This window comes from Natator depressus, chromosome 8, assembly GCF_965152275.1.
Source record: "Natator depressus isolate rNatDep1 chromosome 8, rNatDep2.hap1, whole genome shotgun sequence".
Lineage (NCBI taxonomy): Eukaryota > Metazoa > Chordata > Testudines > Cheloniidae > Natator > Natator depressus.
Window position 1 is genome coordinate 69079044 of NC_134241.1, and position 17856 is coordinate 69096899.

The window sequence follows — 17856 nt, forward strand, 5'->3', positions numbered from 1 at the left end:
CAGTAAAGTTCTGTATTATGTCTGTGTTTACCAGTCCCATTTTCTATAACATGCTGTGTCTGAAACTCAAACCATAGGGCCTCTTTCTCTTTCTATGCTTCTTGCCCTTCAAGACTTTCCATCATGACAAATTCAAAAAATTTTCCTGTGACCATCCATTATTACTTAATTTCTGACTATTTTCGTTGATCATTTACCCAGGTTCTTTCTCTTTGACTACTTCAGACTCTCTTTATATGCGTTGACCTTTTATACACTAGCGGTCACATTCTTATGCTGCAGGATACAAGAAATGTTTACTGATCTCAGTGGGAGTTTTCCCTATCCTGCCACAGAAGAGTAGGGCTTTTGGGGTCGTAGGCATTGTACGCCTTGACTGCTATTAGCTGCCAAATAAATGGATTCCTAGGTATTTGACTTGCTAAGGCTAGTACATAAAGCCTTGGTATCAGCTGTTTTTGTCTGATATGTAAGAATACTGGGCAATGCCATGATGAATTGCATACGTTGTAAGGCTTTTAAAAACTCTCTGCCTGTGCTCTTTATTGGTAATTAATCCAGATGGGGAAGACAGATACCTGGGAGTATTTAATCAGTTCAATAACATACCAAAATGGAGACAAAGAGGGCAGTTCAATAAATAAATAAGGGCACATCCAATAAATAAATAAATAAATAAATAAGGTCACGTCCAATAAAACTGTTCTCATAATTCTGATGTACTTGGTTAAATATTCTCTGCAGCCATAAATACCTGCATTTCTGCAAAAAAACCCAAAAAACGAATTTAACTGGCCCCAGAAAAAAAATACAGGGGAACTTTAAAAAGCTGTTACTGATTTTTTTTAATCCTTTTTTCACTGAAATAATAAGAAGTGTGCAGTTTTTTCTCCATAAAGAGATTTCAGTGCTGTAACCGTTTTTTTTTTTTCTTTTCTGGCTTATTTTACATCTTGTGTAAGTAAATTACAACAAACCATAGATGTAAAGCTAAGAAGGCTTCCTAGTTTCAGGCTTTCCTCTCCTTTTGGCTACTTTGATATATAGTACCACATTTTTATTTCTATGAGAGAGAGGGGAGAGTGTGTGTATGATGCTAGGGTTCCCCAGGTGCCACTGTTGCACACAGTCTTCCATGTCTCTTTCTGACTGTGTGAGCACATGCTGAGTCTTGGGAAGATATGCTGGTTTGTTCATTTTGATTATGCAAGCTAGAGGGCACTATGTAAGTATCAGAGTTTTCACTCTGCCGTCATCTCTAATTAGTCAATTCCGGGCAGAGTTGCTGTCTGGGAACCAGACGTTGGTGTTGAGCTGAGATTCCTGAAAGAAAAGATCGCCTGCATACAGTTTTACTGCCTGTGTTCCAAGACTGCTACATATATATAAATAAAATGTTATAATTACAGTATACCAGATTCTGTGTCACTGGTTTCTCCTCCACTGGGAAGACTTACCAGGCTCCAAATTTCTACTGCCCTTTTACCAATTGTTCCCCGTAAAAGAGCTTATCAGATGAAGGGAGAGAAAGTAACGAGAATCCATTTGTTGTCTCAAACTTGATGCTGACTATAATAATAAATATGATCCAACAGTAGTGTTCAGTATTGGTTCAGTACAATAGTGCTCACCCTTATTTTACTACTAGGTCCTGTATATAATTTATATAAGAGCTATCAGCAGTGTTCTGGGTGACGACTATAAGACACTATCCTGTTTTCAAGAGAAGCCTAGAAATCTGCACTAACGCATTAATCTGCACAGTTCCAGGCATTTGGCACAAGAACTTGGGTTTGGACCTCAGAGGGGGTGTATAAACTCTTCCTAGCTGTTGGGAGAGAAGGAATAGAGTTTGGCAAGAAGGACCACAGCTGTGTGCCTGCCCTGAAGGCAGAGGAGCTGACCAACTATGGAAAATTAAAAAGGGATGTGCTGTGTGGAGTGGTGGCAGCAGAGTCTGACTGTGAGAGTCAGGGAGGAAGGATCTGCGGATAAAAAGCAAATGCTGTAAGGAGAGCAAGGGAAAGCCTCTGGAACTAGACTGAAGGGGGTCCTGCCTTATACCTGTGCTTTGAGCTTTGGTGATGAGAAGCCTAGTGTAGTGACTGACCCTCAAAAGTGCAGGACATGTTTCAATGTACCATTCTGTTCTACCACCAAGGTGTGTATGCTCCTGCAAGGCCTAGCAGTATTGCCAACCAAAAATGTTCAAAAATCATGGGCCAGGCTCACCAAAAATCATGAGATTATGTAAATATAATAGATTTGGTGGTTTTTTCTTTGCCTTCTGCTTTTTGAGCCTTTAGGGTGCACTGGGGTCACATTTTGAAGCTTTCTCCACAGCTATGAGAGCTAGAAACTTACCTTTGCTTTAAGCATGAAGGTTGAAATCATCTCATCCACTTCACTCCAGGACTTGGGGCTTTAAGGAAAACAATAATGATCATGAGACTCATGGCAAAATCATGAGAGTTGGCAACACTGGGTAGCCTGTCTCACTCATTAGAGAGAGAAAAGCCCAAGATGTGTAATGTGCCTCTAGATCCAAGCTCTTCCATGGTTCAGTGAAGTTTGGATCTGGGATTCTGGTTTGGCCCTACTTCCAGTCATTAATTATTGTGAACAAGAGAAGGGGCTGAATGTATTTTCCTTTTGTAATACACTCCTCACTACCCTGGAAAGTAATTCTCAAGAGTTAAAGACCAATTACACATTTTCTTAGAGTGACACAGAATGTAAAATGAAAGGGGGAAAGGAAAAGTGAGGATAATAGAAAAGACTATGAAAATACTACTGTTCACTTTGTACTTCAGAGGGGCTGATAGAGAGGATTTAGGGTAGCCTCCCATCACCATATGAACTAAAGTTAGAGTTTGCTTAGATATGACATAGAAAAAGTCAGTAGGGTTAGCTACAGCCAGTTTTTAATCCTGCAGTCCACACTGCCAGCTGCATCTTCGGAGACGAATGTTCTCCTATTGTGGGGGGGGGGGGTGTCACTGACTTTATACATCAGTTACTGTTGCCTTTGATTTGCTTAATGAAGGAGATAACCTGGCAAAATGAGGAGAATAAAAGGAAAAATGAGATCAAATAACATATGCAAAGTTAGCTGCTTAAGTGTGAATTTTTGTGAGTATCACGTTAGTTTACACCTGCATGAATCAGGTGGTATTGTGGCCCCAAACCCCACTTAAATAATTTCCTGTAGAATTTGCGGGCCAAGTAAAGGAGAAAGCACACAAGTCCTTTTTCACAGACTCTAAAAGGATTCATGCATCTGATCTTCTCTGATGCAATGTCCTGGAAATATCTACTCTTCACAAGTAAAATGGAGACAGATCCAAAGAAAATCTCTCAAATTTAGTACGTGCTGGGACAGAACACTCAGGATACGTCTACACTATAAGCAGTACAGCAGCACAGCTGCAGCACCATAGTGTAGACACGTGCTACAGCACCGGGAAGGGTTTTTCTCACTGTTGTAAATCCACCCCCTCAAGAGGTGGTAGTTAGGTCAATGGAAAAAGTCTTCCATAGACATAATGGTGTGTATACCAGGGTTTAGATCAGCTTAATTACGCCTCCCAGGGATGTAAAAAATTCACATCCCTGAGCAATGTCGCTAAATTGACCTAAGCTCTAGGTATAGACCTGCCCTGAGGGTCTGAACGAAAACCCAGTGAAGTTAAGGGGAGTCATACCAACGAGTTCAATGAGCATTAGATCAGGACCACAGGGAGTTCATTAGCTGTGAACTAATTCTCTAACAGAGCTGCGTGTAGTTCTTATAGCTGTTTCTTATTTTCTATAATTCTGAGTCTTCAGCACATTAAAGAGTACTAGTTACATGGAAAGCAGCATCCGCATTTTTCCCTTTTATATCCTATATTACACACATAACTATGTTTAAAGAACATTATTAAGGTTGCAAAGTCAAGTACTCAAAAACTGGGAAATGCCAGAATTAAGTTTGCCTGTGCAATATTATTTCAGTGCATGTGTATTATGTTACTTTTACTCAGTTGGAATTATCTCATATATTTTTGCCACTCTTGAGCTGATCCAGGAACAGCTTTGATTGGGTCTTTGGGAGCAACAGCTTGCCCTTCTTAGTGCCCCAAAATATGGTGCATACAGCCCTGACATCAGGGGCACTCTTTTTTTTTTTTTTTTTTTTTTGAGGCGGGGGGAGGCAGAGACTTCATCTTTATTATATGTAGGCTTGGCAGAATTCAATTTTACAATTTTGAAAATATCTGTGTTTTTAAGCATTTTTATCAATTTAAATTTTCAGTTTTGGGAAATTATGGGGGAGTCAAACAATCATTAAATGACTGTGAGATTCAAAAAGTTAGTTTTATAACTGTTCAAACTGTCATCATATTTCAAAATTTTAAATTCTCAAGCAACATTTTTCTTTCTGCCTTTCTATACGTTTTGATTATTACTGATGGAAATATTTTTTCTTGGTTTTGTGTGTGTATGGTGGAATCAATGGGTATTGACACTTACCAATAAAAATGGAATCCTTCCAAATCTAATTATGTATGTGTCAGTGTCAGCATAATGGGGTCCCAAGGTGGATAAAAATCAATTATTTTTTTTTAAATATAAAAAGATTTTTTTAATTTAAATCAGATTTTTTTATTTAAATTGGAATTTTTTTTGATAAAATGCTTTTTGAGGAAAAAACCTACCTAAAGATAGTTTTAATTAAGATACATTATAGCTCAAAGATATCTCATCATGGAATAGAGATAATAAATTCTAATTCTATAGTATGAGACACAATATATTCATGTAATGTTTAAGAAAAGTTTTGTAAATGAGTTCCAATAGTTCATAGATTAGGGACCCAATCTTATGGGCTTCCACAGGCTTCTGTATAGATTATTTAGGTTGATCTTTTTCTGTCTACCCAATGGGACTCAGGGCTCAGTCTGGAAGATACCATCAGAGATGCTTAGTTTTGTAGTTCTCAAACTGTGGATTTGTGTCTCCAGAGGTAACATGCTTGTTAACAGCAAAAATGTTTTAAAATAAATAAATAATATATAGAGGTGAGAAATAACAGACCCTCAACTCTATTGTCCCTCTGCAAATTTGTGTACACAGAGTCAATCCCTTACCTCTCTTTAAAAGTGCAAAGTTTCAAAATGTCCAATAAATAGAATATTGTTGGAGGAGGAATAGATCTGGACAAGGAGAAGAAGTCTGGAGATAAATGTGAGAAGCGAGGGACATATGCTTGTTTTGTCAAAATATTATATGTTTGCTTTTGAAGAAAAAAATCCAGAATACTTAACACTGTTGTCTTAGTTAAATAAAACAATTCAAATGTCTGTCTGGTGATGTTCTCCTCCTAATACAGGATGGCAATGCTCTGTTTAGGGGGCTCTGTACAGGTTTAAAGCAAACAGCCACTAGGTGGCCACCACGTCTCATTAACAGTGAAACTTCCTGGTCCTGGAAACCTGATTAGGAATCACCCAGACACTTTGCAACAAGACCCAAATACCAATTACTTAATTATGCTAGACGGCAGTTAAAAAGCAATACGTGTTTGTTATGCTGTTGCTAGTCTGCCACCAATGTGTCTGAGGTATTAAGGCTAATCTGCCTATCCATTTACTGGCTGAGGCCACGTGGAATATTTCTGGACAGACTAATTCTAACATACTGACTAGTTTCTCTTGAAAGCTACATTTCTTCAGCTGCATAAATTCCCCCATCATGGTGCAGCATTCGTAATAGGCTAGGGGGCGTAGGAAGGGCTTTCTCCTTCTGAAGCAGGGCTGAGTTTAGGGAAGGGGCAGGAGAGATGGTAGTAATAGTAGTAGTATTCTTCTCCTAAACTCTGTCCACAAACCATGCTTCACTTAAAATGCCAAAAGTAGATTGTTTAGCTCCCCATAAAATTATTACCCCTCTACTTTCTTGTGTGCAGATCAGTTAACAGTATAGACATGCGAACTACATCACTGGGATTCAGAGTGAACACACATTCGAATGATGAGACACAAGCACACAAATTGTATCAGGCTGTGTGAAGACTAAGGCAGGCATCACTGAATCAATTTAGACGCTGGTTCAAACTCCGAAGGTTGCATTCACAAAGAAAAGCGCTAGAGATTTCATAGTATTTTATTTTGGTTTTATTTTTTTAAAAATTATACTTAAATTCTGAAGCACCAGATAACAGCCCCCAAGAAAAAGTTCTCCCATTTGCCAAGCTGTCATAGGCTGGCCCAATGCAAACTTTTCTCTGAAGTCTCTGTAGGTGAGAGCCAGGGACAAACTGCCAAACTAGACTGATCATTAGTGCTAGTGTTACAGTTCTTAAGTCTCCATGCCTCTACTAGACAGGCAACCTCCTGTCCCAAGAGATGACCCTAAAGCAACTCCCAATGTACTGAATAAAATTGGATTCTAACTTTATTAGAAGACAATCTCTATTGAGTAACTATTTCTTGTCCAGTCCTCCGAATGGATAGTTATGATAGATTTCACTGTGTATATGTAGAAGTCTGCGACATTTGGAAAAATGTCCTGGCTTTCCATGCACTAAGTCTCTCTCTCTCTCTCTCTCTCTCTCTCTCTCTCTCGTGTCCACACACACATTCCACCTCTCAAAGCCCCAGCATTTAAAAACCCTTCGGTTATGTGTGATTCAGCTTCTACTGAGTGTTTCCATGTGTCTGTGTTTTTGGGTGCTAATGCCGTTGTTTCAGCCACCCAGTATTAATGGCTTCTTTACATTTATTGTGAATAGAAGGTGGTAGCCATGCCTGACCCTTAACAGTGCTTACCTGAACCTCGCTGACCATCAGTTTCTTCTCATTACAACACTTTGCGAATTCAGGTATCCCTGATATTACAAACTGTGATTTTATGAAACTTCTGATATTTCAGATCCCACTTTGAGTTTACAGGGCTGACAGGAAGAAAAATCTCTACTTGTAAACTGATCACCTTCTGTATGGAAATCATTGGGGACAAAGATGGAACCCCATAATACCATTTTTACAGAGTAATTTGAGAAACTGGTTAGAGTTGAGAGAGAGCCATGAGAATGATTAAAAGATTGGAAAACATTCCTTACAATGATAGATTCAAGGAGCTTAATCGATTCAGCTATCAGATTGAGAAAGTCAGGACCAAACCGTGCCATGCTCTGGAAACCCCCAGTTCATGTACAATCTCTTGGGAACTGTTACCATCTGGGGGGAATTTAGAACAGCGCTCAGACTGCTGACTTCCCCTAACCCACTCACTTTCCTCTCAGTGAAGGACACTATTTCACCCAAAGTCTGCAGACAACTTAAAGCACATCAGACTTTCACTGAACAGAGCAGTGGTTGCTTTTAGCTACAAATCCAGGTTTTCTCCTTAGTAGATCTAGACAAATACTACAAACAATTTTCTCCAAACAGTTGGGAGAATATTAAAATCACTTCACTTTGGCCATGTTCATGCCCATTTTGTGTTCGTTTCTAAAACATTTGAAAGATCACTTTACTGGCACAATGGCCATGAGGAATGCATTTTAAAAAATGTGTGAGTGTGGGAGGAGGGATAGCTCAGTGGTTTGAGCACTGGCCTGCTAAACCCAGGGTTGCAATTCAATCCTTGAGGGGGCCATTTAGGGATCTGGGGCAAAAATTGGGGATTGGTCCTGCTTTGAGCAGGGGATTGGACTAGATGACCTCCTGAGGTCCCTTCCAACCCTGATATTCTGTGATTTGCAGAAACCCAATTTTAATATGCATGAGAAGTCCGGGTTCACTACCCAATCAAAGAAAAGGAACAATGCCATGTGACCTCTGACCAATCACAGGAAACAAAAGTAGCATTAAAGTGCAAACACTGAATAATTGTAAAGAACTGGTCATGATCAGTCTACTGAATTAAAAGCACCCACATACACAATGAATAATTCTGAATAATTCAGGGAAATCATGATCTGAAAGTGGCAGGAAAGGGCTTAATCACTGAATAAATTATAGGTTAAAATTATTTATTCATTTCCAGTCCCTAACATACATGAAAGTGTTATCATGAGCAGGAAAAATCCATGTTTGATTTCTAGTTGACATTGGAAAACTAGGAAACAGATCTGAGATGCCTAGTAGATCTATGTTTGTCGTCTTAAGCATGAATACCCTGTGTCTAGGCTAAGACTTTCCTTTGCTAAACAGGATACTGCTGAACAAATTAGCTGGGGCTATTCAACAATCTCTAATACCCGTTCATGTGCACATGTAACACCTAAAGTTGAATAATGCTAAGGGGTGACACAAATTGATGCAAGAAATGGGAATGGAATGCATGATTGAGGAAACATGACACACATCCTTCAGCAACAAGGAGCACAATAAGAACTGAATTTGGCACATCATCGTGATTTACAATATGCTAGAAGAGAGACTCCGAGGGACAATTCAATATTGGCAGAGGGTTTTCATTTCTAACCCATACAGGGAATATTTTCCAGGAAGAGCACATGACTTGGGAGCATGAGATATGGACTCTATTCCTAGCTCAGCATTCCCTTTTTGGGTGACTTCGGGTAGGTCACTTAGGGCCTGAGGCTGTGAGACGTTGAGTGCCTCTGCAAGGTTCTGAGCTCCTTCAAATCCTATGGATTTCAGGGGAAATAAGCATGCTCAGAACACTGTAGGTTCAGGCCCTGGGACCTGACTTTTCAAAAGTGCCCACCAGTTTTGAGCACTTAACTTAGGACACTTGAGCATTGACTTCAGCTGGAGCTGTGGATGCTCGCCACCTCTGAAAATCAGACTCTAGCTGTTTCAGATGTAGGCACCCTAAATTAGCAGAGCGGGGAGAGGCTCCAAGGAGTATGCTTTTCACTGGTGACATGATGTTGTGTCATGAAGATAAAAATGAACTAGAAAGGGCCTTAGAACTATGGAGAGCTGTATTAGAAGAAAATGGCTTATGAATCAGCTGACAAACAACTGAATACCTGTGATGATTTGTTAAAAGGGACAACGAGAAACCAGTAAAACTAGATGGTAAAACTAAAACACCTTCGTTCAGTGTTGAACCATGATGGGAAGGTGGGTGTGGATGTTAGAAGCCACATGAAGAACACTTGGTGTAATGAAGAGAGTTGATGGGAATTCTCTGTGATAAGAATATGCCGAGTAAACTAAAAAGCAAAGTATATACAATCATGATTGGGCCACCTTATGTATATGTAAGCGGGGAAATGGACCTGCTATTGTGGGGAACTTTCCTTGCTTATATACTACCCCGGTGAAATGGGCTAGCGAAAGGATCTGAGTCCTCGCTCCCACTTCCTTACCCGGAGGCCTGCCTGACCTCAAGGGCTCCCCTTCCACTCTGTCCTGTGCGCCAGAGTCCTCGTAACCCCAACAAGGCTGAGCCCAGGATTCCTGGGGGGCTCGAACCCCACCCTTGTTGTGATCATTTAGGGCAGGGCCGTGGGTGCCCCCCCTCCAGGGTGCTCTCTTTGCACTGGATGCTTCCCTGACCCACTGATCATTACATACAGTTCAAAGCAAATACAACGTATTGAACAGCAATCAATTTAAAAAAAAAATAAGGAAAAATGGGGAAGGTTAAAGGAAAACACATAACCCCACTCTGTGGCACAGGAACACCACAACCAGCATCTCTGGAATGTAAGGGAAGTTCAGTCTGTTCTTCACACGTCCCAGGCCCCTTCTCATGCCCTGGCTGTGCTGCAGGGATGTTGTGGGTCGGACACTTGCTCTGGTGGTGGCCACACACCCTCAGGCTGTAGGTGGCAGGACCCTTCTTCCGAGCATCACCCCCGCCCCATCGGGGTTACGATCCCCCTCCAAGTCTGGCCTGCAAGGCCTATTGGCTGGGGGCATCTCCCTGCCCTGGGCCTGCTGCCCTGGGTCCCCCTCACTCTTCCCAGCTGCTCACCGCACCCAGCTCTGGACTGCTCCAGCTCCTCTCTGCCTCAGCACTGGGGCTGCTCTGCCTCCAGCTCCCTGGGCTGATTCTCTGGCCCCTCTGGCTCTGGTTGCTGCAGCTCCCCTCCCAGCACAGGTCTGCTCTGTGGGCTGCTTCTCTGACTCTGCTCCCAGAACTGACCTGCTTCCTGGGCTGCTTTTCCTGGATCTGGCATGGCTCTGCTCCCCAGCTCAGCTTGGGCCCCTGCTTTCTCCTTAGTTCGGGCCCACTCTGTCTGACTCAGGCAATTCCAGCTCACATGGAGACGGGACCCCCTGGTCTCCTGACTCCCTGATTAGTCTGCCTGCCCTGTCAATCAGGCTGACCTGGAGCATTGGCCTCTTCCCATTGCCCCAGGGACTGTCAGTCTCAGGGTCCTGATTTCCCATCAACCCTTCCCCTTTCTTTTGGTGCTGGGAGCTAGCCAGCCAAAACACCCCCAGTGATTTTTAGTAAGGGGACAACAGTCCCCTTACATATAGGTCAGATGGTGGAGAATGAGAATGCATCAGTGGAGGCTGGGTAAAACGAGAGCTGGTAGGCTATGCAACGAAACAGATTGAGCCATGATGCAGGTAGGCCCCATCATGGAATAGCTGAGGGAGTATCAACTGAGATGGCTGGGTCACATGAGATGATGTGGGGCATATGGTGGCCGGGGAGTACAAGAGCTAGTAGTCACTGGGAAAAGACCACAAGGAAGATCTAGAAAAAGGTGGTTTGCAATGCTGAAGGATGACACAAAGAAGGTTGGTGTCTGCTTACAAGATGCACTTGACAAGGGAGTTTGAAGGTGAAGAATAAGAGTTGCTGAAACTGATTGACAGGGCAATCCAAAGGTGATGAAGACATAAGCAGAAACTTTAGAGAATATGGGCCTTAACCTTTGCGTGTCAGTTCCCTATCTGTGAATTGAGGATGATAACCCTTCCCTGTCTCACCAGGGTGTTGTTAAGCTTAACACACTAATGCCTGTAAAGCAGCTTGAGATCCTCAAATAGAAGGCACTAGAGAAATTCCAACTATTATATTCTTGTTTTATTACTTTGGGGGGGGTGCCTTTCCTGTGTGCTAGAAACAAGAAATAGTTGCAAACACTCTGATACTGAAGATATTGCTTTCTCTGACACAAGTGTCATTCATAATACATTTCAATATAACATGCAAGTGGATGCCCACTTCAGCTGTTAGTCTACCAGTCAGACAGCAGGCTAATCACTGCATTCTGGCTATGTTCGTATGGCAGACAGAACCTTAAGAGAGTGGTTGTCAACCAGAGGTCCAAGGCCCCCTGGGGAGCCATGAGCAAGTTTCAGGGGGTCCGCCAAAATAAACTAGAGAGCAGGGCTGCTGTTAGTCACTGTGGCCCAAGTCCAAGCCCCACTGCCCAGGGTGGAAGCTGAAGCCCGAACCTGCTGCGTGGAGATGAAGCCAACTTAGCTTTGTGGAGCCCCTGTGGCATGGGGCCTCCAGCAATTGCCCTGCTTCCTACCCCCTAATGATGCCCCGGGCTGTTAATCTACTGGCTATACAGAAAAACGTTTTTTTGTGGCACAGGTGCGCTACAGAGCTTTTATAGCATGTTGTGCAGGGCCTCAGAAAGAAAAAGGTTAGGACAGTGCTGGAGCCAAGAACAGTGCAAACCTTCTTGTACTTCTATCACATGGTGGATCACTCAATAATTGCCCTGTTCTGTTCATTTCCTCTGGGGCACTTGGCATTGGTCACTGCTGGAAGACAGGATACTGGGCTAAGATGGACCATTGGTCTGACCCAGGATGGCTGTTCTTATGGAACCATAATCACCATAGATTAGAAAATGCTGCATTTTTAAAACATTTAAATGCGAATACAGCTCTGAATACTGCTACTCTGTCCTGGTGGATGAAATAAGCTTTGTGGGCAGGGGGTCTTTGCTATATAAATAAACTTCGAAGAGAGGAGTTTTTACTGAAAAGCAACTCATTTGAGTCTATTTTATTTTCTATTCTGCTTTCAGGAGAGCTTGCAGGACCACAACTATATTCTAATGAATTTTTTTTAACCAGGTGACCTTTGAGGTAGCTATTACACTGGGAATACATCTGGGTTGGTTACCAAACTCAGGCTCCTTTTTTGCTGATTTGTATTTCCACCACAACACCCCTTTTAGTGCTGATTTCATTACCGGATAAGAAATCATTTGTAACTGATACGTGGCTTCTTTCTCTGATCAGGGTAATTTGAGGACAGCACTTTTGGAAGAAATCCTTTTAAGCTATCACAGAGATGTTACTCAAATCTGTCCCACGAAGAGTTAAAAGCACTTTTATATTTCTCACTGGAGATTCCTCTAAACTTAAGATAAAGTTTGCAGTGCCCCTTTTTCCTGCCAAAGCACTTTTTTCTCAATAGTTAACTAACAGAGTGGAAGGGAGGGGAGCGCAAAGATTATTTCCTTATCTGCACAAATGAAATAATACAGTAATATTGCATCTCTAGTTGGAAATCAAACTAATCTGTCAGCGAAAGCAGGTCTTGTTCAGATTCAACAATAATACAGTGCAGAGTTTTTTGCTTTTCACTAAACTTGCTGCAAAATGCTGAGGCCTTGAAGAGGGTCCGGGGAAGACTAACAAAGCATAAGAGCTTTAATAGGATGAGCTAACATAAAAGGCTCGCTGAGCACAGCCTTTTCCCACCAAAGACAAGGAAAGCTGGAGACATGATATTCAGGCCTACTGTTACAACGGTTACAGTGGAGTGCATAATACAGAGAGAAATAAAATTATTCAGATGAAATACCCTCAAAATACAGACCAAAGTCTCAGACTTGGGAAACCAGAGACCGTTACATCAAGAGTTTTTCAAATTAGACTTATCTGAACTTTTGAGGTATTTTTTTTAAATGACAATGTCTTTAAAATACTGTGTTTAAATACCAAAGATTTTTTTTTTTAAAGTGTGAGTCTAGTTTTTCAGCATGGGTCTCTCTATATTTAGGAACTCAAGCCAGTACTTGGATATATATAACAGGTATGTACAAACCTAAGTGCTTAATTTGAGTTCCTAAATGGGGGCTGGGGGGGGGGGTAGTATTGGAACATTTTAGTCTCACATGGGGATTTAGTGCTTGTTATAGGTAATGGATTGACAGCTATTCAGTCCTTCATCTCTGTCATGAGGCAGCCAGCAAGGTACAAATCATTGCCATTGTAAAGTAGCTCCTTGTTCACTAGGAACAGGATTTAAACCACTAAACAGCCTTCAGATGATAACTTTCAGCCATTACTAAGACGTGGACTGGATTAGACCAGTGACTTGGAGATGAAAGGCAGTCCCTCTGAGCACTCCAGTCCATTTTCAAGACTATTTAAGTAATTGCTTTCCCCTTCATCCCCTGCCCACTGCTGTCCTTTTGCTCCCCTCTAATTTCTTTTATGATCCTCTCTTCTTTCTATGCTGTTTTTGGCATCTCCTGTATTTTGTTGCCTGTCTCCCTGCCCTCAACCTTTCTCTTCTGCATTTTCCTTTCCTTTCCCCTCCCCTCCTGTGTTGTTTTCCCCCAGCTCTGCTCTATTCTGTGTTGGCAGAAATAAAACTTGCTAGAATCCTGATCCCTGAATCACTGAGCTACAAAGAGCAGGCTCCTTTGAAGTTTTGCTTTGCTGTGTTCACTGTAACCCAGTGGTATTCACTGATTTTACAATTGTGCCCTTGTACCATTTGGAGGTAGGAGGTGGGAATGTAGAGTCTGCTGGTGTATCTCTTACATTGTGAGGCTTTTCATGGAGATAATGAGTCAGGAATTTACAAAACAGAAAGAAACTTTCACTGAAATGCACTTGTACTTCTTGGGGGTGGGGGAGAGCGTTTTGTGATGGGGAGATCAAGCTTACTTGAAGAATTTAAAGATCTTTAAAACAAAAAAACACTAAACTTGCTGATCATTTTAAATACTGATTTTTCCATGTCCACCTGAAATAGCAAAATCAGATCTTTTGTGTCATTTTAAATGGTGATCCTGAACTGCACAATTATTTGCCTCTTGATGTCATATGAGGTATATGTAGGAGAAAAGTTTTTTCTATATGCCTGGCACATGCTAAAAAATTGTGCTCATTCAAATTTAGTGTGATGGCTGAACTCTGCAATGCAGTACAATATCGTTCAATTCCACCATAGTATGTCATATAGTGCAGAATCTAAGCTTTTGGGTTTTTAAAAAATAGTTTCTAACCCTTATGGTTCTGAAGAAAACTTAAAAATGTGACTGGCACTTGCATCTGCAGAGAACCTAAAACAATCAGTCAGAGAGACATGAATGGCCTCTTAAATTCAATGGGGTGTTAACTCTGAAACCTAAAGGTGACTGTAAGTGCAGTACTTGCAAGTATTTTACTGCTGATCATTTTAACAGAAACATCAGGCTAATGTGCTTAGCCATCCTTGTTGGGGAAGGGTGCAAAGGGGCATCTCCTTTCTGTCAAGAGCTGTGAGATCAGCATGAGAGTGGGAGCAAAGAAATCACCTTCCCCACTCCGCTACCAAGAGCCTCAACTCACTCCTGGATGCCAAAACCGCAAGCTGCCTCCGATGCCTTTCTGGTGCTAGAAGCCTCAAATCTTCCATGTTTCCTTGTGAAAACCTCCAGGTTTCCTCTGACAACTTTTTAATGTGTTTTCTCTTCAAAAATCTGAAAGATATTGACTATTTGGAGCAGTGTAAAATGGAAAATATCCATGTAAATAACACAATGGATGCTTTAGTGGTCGGGTTATTTATAATCAGATTTAATTCATTTAGAACCTCTATTTTTTGCATTTAGCTAAATCGACCACACAATTTCCAGTTTCTCATTCCATGGAAACCTGACCGCAGACATTAGTTCAGTTTGCTGCACAGCACAAATAGCTCAGCAGGTCTGTAACAGTAGAGGAGCTACTTGGGGAGTATGGCGAAACCAAAGAAAGCCCCACTCCTGTGCTCTGAAAGAGACCAGCATGGAAAACTGTAAGGCTCAGCTCAACAAAGGTATTTAGGTTCCTAATTTCCATTGAATTCAGTGGAAGTTAGCAGCCTAAATACTTCTGTGGATTTGGGCCTATATGTCCTTTAAGGTGGTATCAGTTGGCAATGGACAGAGATACGGGCAGTGAGTGGGACAGGGTTAAGTAGGACAGAGCTGCGTAAATCCAAGGTCCCTGTGGTATCATTTAGGTTCATGTACCACACAGGAACCATTGCCTTGAATATGGCCTAATTTCTCCATTCAAGTAGCACTGAAAAAGGCTCTGCATATTGTGCCATGTGCGTGCCGCAGCCTTCTCTGTTTTGTTTGTTCAGAGATGGTATCACTGTTCAGAATATGGTGTGAAAAGTGTCAGAGTAGCTAAAAATAAACTCTGTTTAAACACTTCAGAATGTGCAATACCTTTACCGTAGAACCTCAGAGTTACGAACACCTCAGGAATTGAGGTTGTCTGTAGCTCTGAAATGTTCATAACTCTGAACAAAATGTTACTGTTCTTTCAAAGTTTACAACTGAACATTTACTTAATAAAGCTTTGAAACTTTACTATGCAGAAGAAAAATGCTGCTTTCCCTTTATTTTTTTAGCAGTTTACATTTAACACAGTACTGTACTGTATTTGCTTCTTTTTGTTTATTTGTTTTGTCTCTGGTGCTGCCTGATTGTGTACTTCCGGTTCCAAATGAGATGTGTGAGTGACTGGTCAGTTCATAACTCTGGTGTTTGTAACTTTTGAGGTTTTACTGTATTTCAAAATCACTACTAGCAAAAAAATAAAGGTAATTGCCATAATACAGCTGTCAAAAGAGAAATAACATTAACCACAAAATAACAGCAGTCTAACTCCCAGCCTGAGTTTTACTAGGGTAAATTAGAAATTCCTTCACCTAACAATCATCTGCAATACCATTAATCTGTGTTGCTTCTTTCCAGGCTCATATTGCAATGAAGCAGAAGCATTGCCATTGAATCAGAGGTAAGATTGTCAATGATATACTTGCATGCACAAGTTCTTACATTCCAAATCAGGGAACTGAGAGGGAAATTTCGTTAGTTATTGTAATTCCTTACTTATATCAAGCAGCTTGAAGTCTGCCTGAGGTCTAGGGGTTTAGTAAGTGGTACAGTATTGCTTTTTTAATGTATTCAAGGGTTTGATAAACCACTATAGTAAGCCTATATTCTGTGTTTGACTATAACATAGCATCCCCGAAATGTGAAGATCAAATGAACGATCTCCATAGATTTTTGCCCCTCAAAATAGCTTTATGGCTGTGACTGTAATATGAAAATGCTTGCCAGTCCTTGCTATTGATTAATTTTGGTCTACTCCAGACATTCAACCATAAGCAAACAAAACATTTTTTTATTTTTGCTGATGAAGACTTTTTGTTTCTAATGACAGTTAATTTTGGTGTGACATTGAAGGGTGGAGCTGTGGTTTAAAACATCAGAGTCTCATTCTGAAACTCACAGACACAATCAACTTTGCTCCCAGCATGGCAGGGAAATCTTGTAGTGACTGACAGGAATGCAAGCAAAAGTAAGAATTATTTTTTAAAAACAGAGTGATATTCAAGCAACCCAACGGATCTTTATTTTTCACTATGGGCCTGATACTGTTCCCACTGAAGCCAATGCTAAAACTCCCATTAACTTCAATGGTGCAAGATCAAGACCTTTAAAGCCTCAACTAACATCAATATATCAGTGGTTAAACACTGAATATTTAGGGTATGTCTACACTGCAATTGAAAACCCATGGCTGGCTCGTGCCAGCTGACTTGGGCTTGGGCTAGGGGCTATTTAATTGTGTTGTAGATGTTTGGTTTCAGCCAGACACCTGGGCTCTAGGGTCCTGTGAGGCAGCTCCAGCAGGAATATCTACACCACACTTAAACAGCCCCTTAGCCCGAGCCCAGCGAGCCAGAGGCAGCTGGCATGGGCCAGGTGCAGATGTCTAATTGCAGTGTACATTTAGAGATTCAGACTCTGCTCTGGTAAGTGTCATTCACATAGCTACAGCTTTCACTAGCTCTTCATCCATAGCCACATGGCTGTCAACTTTTGCTTTTCATGTGTAAAAAGGCTAATTGAAGTGTGCCCTTTAGGGGTTTGTGGACAGCACCTTGTGGTAGAGTGCTTAATGAGAGTTAATATTAGTGGAGTTCCTAAGTGATTTACCTGCAGTGCAGAGAACTTTGGTAGGGGTGAAAAGGAAAAGTCTGATTACCAGGTTCCTGCAGTGTTAATTTCATTTTCATGGCTGACAGGTAATTAGAGAACAACCAAATTTTGGGGAAACTGAAATTATACTTATAATAGCCACTCTGTTGACATAACAACCACAGATGGAACTGCAGTAAGACATCTGCAATGAAAAAAAACTATATGAGAAGAAGAAAATTAGATCCATGCACCAGAACCTCACGTGAAACTATAGGAGGAAATGTACAGTGCATCCTGTTCTTGCCTTTCTTTCATCACATTTATTCCTTACGACACTTTAATTCTGTGACCTCTAAAATATATGCAAGAGTAACATATTGCGTACACAAGAGTGGCTAAACCACTAAGCATAGTCTCTTTCCTTGAGTTCATTTTGCACAATGGCTGCCTGTGGGACAGCTCATCCTGCTGTGAATTCTGGCACTGGGAAGAGAGCAGGTTCTATGGATAGCAATTCCAACTTCAGTAGAGGTGACTTGTAATGTGAACTACATTTGGACTGTCTGGACACTGGTTGGCAGACAAAATTAAATGCTGGAAAGACCTTGTGCTGTGAGATTCCAAAGACAACGTAATTCTCTCTACATACTTGGAGAACTGTTAGCTCTGTAGTTAGTTACAATGAGTGATGCCTTAGAGTGGAT